Source organism: Grammomys surdaster, unplaced genomic scaffold, assembly GCF_004785775.1.
Source record: "Grammomys surdaster isolate TR1022 unplaced genomic scaffold, NIH_TR_1.0 125793, whole genome shotgun sequence".
NCBI lineage: Eukaryota > Metazoa > Chordata > Mammalia > Rodentia > Muridae > Grammomys > Grammomys surdaster.
The window spans coordinates 1,617,419-1,626,276 of record NW_021620624.1 but is presented as its reverse complement, the minus strand read 5'-3'; the positions used below and the strand labels follow the sequence as shown (position 1 = coordinate 1,626,276).

The window sequence follows — 8,858 nt, the reverse complement described above, 5'->3', positions numbered from 1 at the left end:
GCACAGATCCAAAAAAGCTTTCCCTTTTAAGGTGTAGAACATTTCCTCATGTTCACAGAAGCTTCAGAGAACAGCTCTGCATCCACGACAAGAGGGGATTCACAGAGAGTGGCAGGCCCTGGCTTGAGAGTGTGAGATGCTCTTGAGAGTACCCACAGACCAAATCTGCTAAGAAACAGAAACTCCATACAGAGGAGCTGCAGGAAGGATCCTGTTTCTGTGGCAACATGAATAAAGCCTTTGAGTAAATCACCCTCCCTTTGCTGCAATTTTAGGTTCAAAGGTCTCCAAAGATCTGAGACCTAGTCTCCTGCCCATAATGCAAAGGCATGCAGGCTGGCGCCCCAGTCAGACCCAGGGAAAAGCTGAGTGCAAAGTTCATTAACCCTTGGGAACCCAAGGCCCACAAACACAATTCAAGTTATAGTCCATATATCCTCAAAACGGTGTAACCAATGCATGTGACCTCCTAAGTAATTGTCACACTGTAGTAACAAAAAAGGCTGGTATCTCCAAATTGTCACAAGTTCCTTAGGAAGTAGGGACTCCTGTAAGCATTCTTCTGTTGTTTTTGTTTGTTTGTTTTGCTTGCTTTTTTAAGACAACGTCCCTCTACATAGCCCTAGGTGTCCCAGAACTCACTATGTAGATCAGACTGCCTCTGCTTCCACCTCCCAAGTGCTAGGATTAAGGATGTATATCACCCCACCTGGCTTTATTTTTCTTTTTCCTTTTTTAAGACAGGGTCTCCTACTCCAGGCTGAGCTCCCGTTCACTATGTAGCCAAGCCTGACCTCCCAGGAACCCCCACCCTCTTGTCCCCACTTTCCAAATGCAGGTGTGTGTTGCCATACTGGCTCCCTAAGGCAAAGAAAGGACAACTCATGGACTAAGATTCACCTCACGGGTAGAAGGCAGGAATGAGAGGGGTCTGAGGTTCAATCGTTACCACTGCAAAGGAGGAAAGATTCAAAGAACAAATGAACCAAGGGATCAAAGGAGAAAAAATCAAAGAAAGAAGCGAACAAACTAAAAAAAAAAAAAACAAAAAAACAAAACAAAACCCAAAGAACAAACAAAAAGGCAGATCCCTAGTTTCCACTCTAAGCAGGGGCTGGGTCTGTAAGAAAACCCACTGAGGCTGACACTGAAGAGTATGCGTCTTCCCACCACAGTGCAGTTCTAACATGGAAAAGGGAAGATTTCACTACAGCCTGAAAGGAAGAGACGGGCTGGTAGTGCTGCTTAACGATAGTGCTTGCCTTAAAAGTACGAGGCTCTAAAAGACATGCCCAGTAACACATACACACTCACACACACACACTGACACATACATACACACTCTCACACATGTACACACTCTCATACACATACATACATACACACACTGACACATACATATACACTCTCTGTCTCACACACAACACACTATCACACACATACATACACACATCCACACACTCACACACACTCACACACACACTCACACACACACTCACATGTTGTGGTAATTATTTAAAACGGCCTCTGGCTCAGACCGACTATCTAAGCTGCAGTACCTCTGCCTAGCCCAGCCGCCATGTTTCTCGGCCTGAGGCCACGAGCGTGCTGCAGCTAGAACCAGCCCGCCAGAAACACCAGCCCTGCCACCCACTAGATGCCAGCGTGAGAGATGGCTCTGCCAATCTTCCATGCTGTCTCCACAAGGCAGGGCATTGCCCAGACCATTCCACCATCCATGCGGGCCCAGTAAGAGAATGAGACTCTAATTCATATAGATTAATCAAAGGCTTATATATTTGGTAAAGATCAGTAACAAGATACCCATACAATCAGAAGTGTAACCCAATACCCAACCTAGATATTCCAACTACCTTTGACTGCTACTGACACGTGAACATCTGCCTCCATCTCCTCTGTGTCTCTCCTTCTCCTCTCCTGACTCCTAGCTCCTCCTCTTCCTTTTTCCTCCTCTCCTCCTTACTCCTCCTCTTCCTCTCCTAACTCCTCCCACCTTAGCTCCTCCTACACTCATAGTCACATACATACACACACTCTCACACACACATACACACACATGCACACACTCTCACACATACATTCACTCACACTCACACTCATACTCACATACATACACACACACTCAAACACATACACACACACATGCACGCGCACACACATTGATACACCCTCATAGTCACATACATGCACACTCTCACTCTCACACATACATACACACACTCATATGCACAGACTCACACACACATTCACACACTCTCACATACATACACACACTCTATCACACACAATACACACTCTCACACACATTCACACTCACATGCACACACTCACAATATGTTCACACACACTCATACTTACATACATATGTACACACTCCTCTCATCACACTCACATACTCTCTCTCACGGACACACAGTTTGATGACTGACTGCTGAAGGTACTGTAGGAAGCACTCTTTCCTGGGCACACTGATGGATGCCCATTTGGACTGTTTGGGAGCTAACTAGAGCATATTTGCCTGCTTTCCCCCAGGCCAGTCTTTTCCTTTTCATAGCTTCTTCTGTTATGTGTGAACACAGTTCCTTAAATTGCATGTGTGTGAGGGAGGTCGGATGAGATCATCTCTCAGAGCTCTTGCAGTTCTACAATTGTATGATCCTGTGAGAACTGTTAAAGAGAGGTGCTATGTCTATTAAAAACCTCCCAAATAAATGACAAAAATATAATGCATTGCTAAGGAGAAAAGGAAGACTCGTGGTTTTCTTGTTTTGTTTTTTGTTTTTGTTTTGTCTGCGTGGGCACACCTGTACACAGCATTTCTGTGCTTAGAGGGTTAGGCCAGAAAAGTTTCTAGCCAGTTAACAGGAACCCCAACTTCCAGCGGCTTAGATGAATAGAGGTTTGTGTTTCCTATCTTCCAAGAGGTTGGGAAGTCTGGAGCTGCTGGATAGACCTTTGCTGCTTTTCTTTTAATCCATGTGTGCCATTTACATGCAGAGCCTTAGGAGACCAGATGAGGGCATTGGATTCTTTAGTGCTGGAGTTACAGCCAGTTGTGAGCTCCCCCGTGAGTTGTGGGTCCTCTATAAGAAGGGCATGTGCTCTTAACCACTGAACATCTCTCTCTGGTCCTCAGCAAACGTATGACAACCATAAAAATGCATCAGTTACATCTCTTGCTACATGATTGACAGCCACAGCTGTGTGACCCACCACAGCAGTCACACCATGCTCTCCCAGCCAATGGCTGCACATCTGGGGTTTGGAGCCCTGACCTGCCTGTCCCAGAATGTTCCAGGGGACCTTAGTGGAACAAGGGCCAAAATCTGAGGGAGAGCTGTAGGTTAACATGTGCCAGTCTGTTCATGCTTGATCCTTGATTTGGATGACTCTTCCCTGGTTTATGAGAGTTAAGTCCTGGCTTCTGTGCACCATGCATGGCATGCGTAGGGTGATCACACTCTGTGGTATGTGTAGGGTGATCACACCCTATATCTATAAGGTACACTCAGGCAGTCCAGGGAGAGCACAGTGGGAGACAGACAGTCTTTAGCTAGAGTGCAAGCATCTAGGAAAGCTAATGTAGAGAGAAATCTGCCACTTCTCTGTAAGCCCGGGTATTTCCAAGCAGAAATGAAACATGTAAAAAAAAAGTCCCATGAGATTCAAAGGAGGCTCTACAGTGGCTGTGAGTCTGTCCAGTCCTGTGTATAAAAATCAAGGTGCACAGAGTCCCCTGTTAGCAGTTTGCTCTGTCTTGAGTTTTATCTCCTTAGGATCACCTAGAAGTTTCCATGAGAAGTTATCCAATGTCAACAATTACTTCCTGCTCCTTGATATCCATTCAATAAGAAGAACATTTATTATATGTTTTTCCTTTTTCTTTTCTTTTTGAGGTAGGGTCTCTTTCTGTAGCCCAGGATGACCTGGAATTCATTCTGTACTGTAGCCCAGGCTGGACTTGTGCTCCAGATAATCTTTCCTGCCTCAGCATCCTGAGATGCTGAGGTTAGAGGCATGAACCACCACACCCCGATTCCATAGCAAGCCTTAAATTTACTAGGGGAAAACAACAAGAAGCAGAACTTGGCACCCTTCCCCCTCAACCTCTGACCTTTAACCCGGCTCTAGACTCTGGTCTACCCTTGTTCTTGCCCCTTGGTCTCTGTACTGTTGTATGTCTTCCTTAGGGCCAGGGACCTAAAGCTCTTTTGCATTAAACTTCCATTAAGATTGTCCCTTTGTGGGGCTAGAGACATGGCACTGGCTGCTCTTCCAAAGGTCCTGAGTTCAAGTCCCAGCAACCACATGGTGGCTCACAACCATCTGTAATAGGATCTGATCCCCTCTTCTGGTGTGTGTGAAGACAACTACAGTGTACTCATATAATAATAATAATAATAATAATAATAATAATAATAATAATAATAGTAAATTGCCCCTTTGCCTTTGGTACCTTGGTTTCACTCAGTAAGATTCTTCTAACCCTGGACCTGGCCATCTGCTGCTTCCCTGCCCAAGCCACACTACCCTATTGCACCTGGCCAGACACAAACGAACTTACTAACAGCCACCAATGGTTATTCGTTTCTTAAAACAAGCAGGTCTAGACCAAAAGGTGGCGACTGGATTAAGAGAAGCCTCTTTGAGATAGGGTACGTAGCCCAGGTTGGCTTCCAACTTCTGATCCTCCTGCCTCTGGCTCCGATGTGCTGATGTCTTGTTCCTAGTGAATTCTGAGAATGACTAAACACACTCTCCCACAGGAGAAAGGAATCCCTCTTCTCTTGAGGAAGCTGGCACAGATGACCAGGGTTTTGTCAGAAAGGAGAGTGGCAAACTGCACCGAGGCATTCTGGGAAAACAGGTGGCAGAACAAAGTGGGAATCCTGATCTCAAGCTGGTGTGAGGCTAAGAAGGAGATCCTGGGGACTTGGCACCTGTAAACTGCAGTTACTTATCTTTGCCAAGATGGAGGGCGCGTTATAGGTTACAGGCACTCACAGTGTCCTGTGGTCATGACAGCTGTTGTATCCAGTCCTTCAGTAACACAGTAGCAGTCAGTCTGGCAGAGATCCCTTGAAGGAGTTCAGATCAACCTTGAGAGTTGGCTCTCATGTCCCAGACTTGTCCCCTAAGTGTCCTACTGCACTGTATCTCCTGTCTGGAGTGACTCCTACTTTCTAGAAATGCTCTCACACACTGCTCACTTCTCATAAAAAGCAACCCCATTCTTTGAGGGGAGAACATCAAAACACGCATGAAACCGTCTCAGCTGGCTCTTCTCCAAGCTGAGCAAACCTGTCAATGTCTAGACGGATGAAACAGAGGTACTGGGCCACAGGCCTGATCTGTGGTCCACTGTGGTCCGCAGTGATCCCCGAGACTGAGATCTGAGATCACTACTTCTTTCAGACCTGGGGTCTCCCATAGCCTTTACCAAAGAGGCAGTTGCTTGCCTGGCTTCCTGGCACACATAATGCCAAGATACAGTTTGTGATGGATAATATTGTCAACCTGACAGGCTCTAGAATCACCTAGAGGAGACAAGCCTCTCGGCATGCCTGGGAGAGATCTAGATTAGACTAACAGAGGTGGGAAGAGTCACCCTAACTGTGGTGGCTACGTTCCCTGGGCTGGAGTCTTGGATGGAATAAGAAGTAGAAAATGAGCTGTGTGATGGTTTTTATACGCTCTGCCCAGGAGCAGCACTGTTAGAGGGTGTGGCCTTGGTAGAGTAGGTGTGGCCTTGCTGGAGTGGGTGTGGCCTTACTGGAGTAGGTGTGTTACTGTGGGTATGGGTTTAAGACCCTCACCCTAGCTTCCTGGAAGTCAGTCTTTAACTAGCAGCCTTCAGATGAAGATGTAGAACTCTCAGCTCTACCTGAACCATGCCTGCCTGGATGCTGCCATATTCCCACCTTGATGATAATGGGCTGAACCTCTGAACCTGTAAGCCAGCCCCAATTAAATGTTGTTTGTATAAGAGTTGCATGGTCATGGTGTCTGTTCACAGCAGTAAAACCCTAACTAAGACAAGCTGGGTACCTGCATTCATCACCTCTGCTTCCTGACTGATGAATCATGTGACCAGTCTCTTCAAGCTCCTGATTCCACGTCCTTCCTGCCATGTGAGACCTGTGCTTTTCCTTAAAGTTGCTTTTGTCATTGTATTTTAGCACAAGAAGAGTAAGCAAGGTATACCTGATTCACAAAAACAATGGGTGTACAGGTCTACCCAACTCCTGAATCAATATTCTGTGTGATGAGTCAAGGCCCCTGACCAGAAGCCAAGGGATCGATTCTTTAATCAGCCTTTATGTGTCTTTTATCATCTGAAAATTCTGAGCCTACAGCTCTGGAAGCATACTTATCAGAGAGGCTTTTAAAACTAGGTCAGGAGAGCCATTTTTCAAGCCAACAAAAAATACATGTCATAGGTCAATTGCGGACTGGCCAGCCTTGGGTTAAGTGCCGCGTTCTAGTTAGATCTGCTGTAGCCAGTTAGGACGGACCAGGAAGCAAAACTCTGATGAGGTGAGGTATGAGTGGTTTCCAGTTTACTTATGGCAAAAGGAATTGGAACTCAGACATGAGTGAAACCAGAACGGGAGAACAAAGGCATCAAAACAAACAGATGTTGCCGCCTGAGCTTTTGTGGAAATCTTCGTGCTTACTCTACCTTGTTCTGTCTGCAGCAGCTCCTTGAGTTTTGCCACCAGTAGACTTTTGCCCTTTCGAAGGTGCTGGAAAACAGTGTCTAAGTCCACTTGGGCTGCTGTACCAGGGGCTATAAATGAGGTGTCTTGACTCATAAACAACAGAAAGTTATTTTCCACAGTTCCAGAGGCATCAGCAATCAGGAAGCAGAGAGTGACCAACGCTGGTGCCCAGCTCCTTTGAATCCTTTTTATTCAGTCTAAGACCTGAATCCACAGAATGGTGCTGCCCACGGTTAGGTGGGCGGTTCTTTCCACATCAACTTAATCTAGAAAAGCTCCCACAGGCCTCCCCAGAGGCTGTGGTGTCTCCTAGGTGATTCGAATGCCTGTCCATGTGACAATCATTATTATCCAACATAAGCTGAATCTTGGCTTTGGGTGTGTTGGGAAGCTCAGTAAGCGGCTGTCTCTTTTATAAGATCTGTCACTTGATGAGGACCTGCTGCCTAATTTGCAGATCTGTGTCATCTGTGTCCTCATATGGTTGAAGGGTGAGAGAGTTCAGTTCCCTTGGGCATACCCCATGGTTTAATCACATCCGCGAAGATCCTGTCTCTTCACACTGGGGATTACAATTTTTTTTTTTGCCTTTAAAATTCTGTTTACTTAGCATATGTACACATAAAAGAGAAATCACCCTCAGATCCCACCCAGCAGAAAACATGCACAAACCCAAGGTATATGTGAAAGGAAGGGCCCCAGCCCCAAGTTAGCAGTTGGGATGATGCAATCCTGTGAGTCTCAAGCCCATCGCGAGAGGGCTGGACTGAAGTTTCAACACGGCCAAAACCCTTGCTGCTGGCCCTAAAACAAGCGTGCACCATAGCCAAAGGTCTGTTTGATGCCCTCAAAGTAGTACCGCTGCCAGCCTTGCCGCGTCCGCTCTTCCTCGGGGGCAGGGATGCCGTGGCCTTCCATGCACAGCTCTGTCTCTCCATTCTTGTCAATGAAGGTCAAGGTGATGGTAGCGAAATGCCCTCTAGCCACGACTTAAACCTCCACTTCATAGCAATGTGTTTCTCAGGGACCAGGTCAGTAAATTCCCCAGTGACGTTACCATCGACCATGTGAAACTTCCCACCTCTGCCTGCTCCCAAGGCCGCAGGAGCATGGGTAAAAGCCTGCACCAGCTCCTGCGTGGTAAACACTCTATAGAGCTCCTCTGGGAAGGTCAGGAAGGTTTTTTTAAGGGTGATCTTACAAGTGGGGATTTTTGACACCAGCAGGTTTGGTCTGACTTTTTGAAGGAGCAGACTTAGCCTTGCACACTTCAGGTTTTAGTGCTGGCTGGCCCACTGGGTCTACTGACTCTCCATTCACTGTGGGCAAGATCATGCCCTGAGTAAACTCTGTCTTGAGGGTGCTGATGTAAATTCCCACTGCTTCTTAGAAGTTTCACCCCGTCTTCCTTCATTAAGGCTACGAGATTTGTGTCAGGCTCATCTTTGGCAAGGCTCACACTAATCTCCACTTCATCCACGCTATTTTCATCAGACAAATTGGGAATTTCCACATGTCCTTTGTATTGCACTCCTGACTTAGAGGTACCTGTCCAGTTCAGTTTGATGGTCCACTCGTAGAAGAAGATCAGCTTTCCTTTCCGGTTGTTGATGGACGCCTCTCCATCAAGCTTGTTGACTTCGGTCACCTCGCACTTGCCCTCCTCATTTTCCACTCGAATGGCCAGGAACAGAGTTTTCAGTTTCTCTGTGGACCAGTTTGAAGCATCTCTCTCTGTCCAGTGCCAGTTGTTGACGTTGGTGGCGTCCGACCGCTCCTCCACGATCCAGCGTGGGTCTCCCTCACCCGACTTGGCCATCAGCTCATTTATCGCACTGCTACCAGCTCCCAAGCAGCCGCAGCCACGACCTGAGGACCGCTCGGTCCCAGCCGCCTGGCAGCGCCTGGAAACTGGGGATTACAATTTCAACACAAAATTTTTGGAGGGGCATAAACATTCAGATCATTGTGAAGAAATGGAGAGACTATGAAAACTTGATTCTATTTTGCTTTTCTTTCATAAAATTCTTTTAAATGTGGGTGGTGAGGAGATTGCTTAGTGGTTAAGGGTGATTCCTGGTTTTGCAGAGGACACTTCCCTTGTCAGCATACACA

General features: G+C 46.7%; 1 pseudogene; it reads right to left on the bottom strand.

Moving 5' to 3' along the window:
• Positions 1-7,547: 7,547 nt before the first annotated feature.
• LOC114640256 lies at positions 7,548-8,562 on the bottom strand (annotated as a pseudogene).
• Between the last annotated feature and the right edge of the window lie 296 nt (positions 8,563-8,858).